We start from the raw sequence: 249 nt of genomic DNA, 5'->3' as shown, positions 1-249 counted from the left end.
CGCGCCGCACCGGAGCATGCTGCCCGCCCCGGCCGCCGGCCGCTAAGGTAAGGCTAGCAGGCCCCGGCCGCGCCGCGCCGCTCCCCGCCCGCCAGGCTGCGCGTCCCGGTGATTTATGACCGCGGACTTCAATCTCGGTTCAAGAAGAGTTCACACGCCCGAGCTTCCTCCCAGGCAGTGACGGATCCCCTCGCCCCGCGAGCCCAGGCAGCCGCTCCCCCTGCCCTCAGCTCTGCTTTATCTGGCGGG

The 249-nt window shown here is 71.9% G+C and overlaps 1 protein-coding gene across 7 annotated transcripts in view; it reads left to right on the top strand.

The window, feature by feature from the left end:
- Positions 1-249, top strand: part of HOXA3 (homeobox A3) — an 18,869-nt gene that overhangs the window by 12,936 nt on the left and 5,684 nt on the right. Inside the window, exon 1 of one of the 7 annotated variants that reach the window (XM_019508631.1) lies at positions 15-47. The exons of the other annotated variants lie outside the window; for them this stretch is intronic. The gene's annotated coding sequence lies outside the window, so the exon portion shown is untranslated. Of the gene's footprint in view, positions 1-14; positions 48-249 lie in introns of those variants that run through there. 7 annotated transcript variants of the gene reach the window in all.

The sequence above is a fragment of the Gavialis gangeticus genome, unplaced genomic scaffold (assembly GCF_001723915.1).
Source record: "Gavialis gangeticus isolate Ggan-Ray unplaced genomic scaffold, GavGan_comp1, whole genome shotgun sequence".
Classification (NCBI taxonomy): Eukaryota; Metazoa; Chordata; order Crocodylia; family Gavialidae; genus Gavialis; species Gavialis gangeticus.
This window is presented reverse-complemented; position numbering and strand designations above follow the sequence as displayed.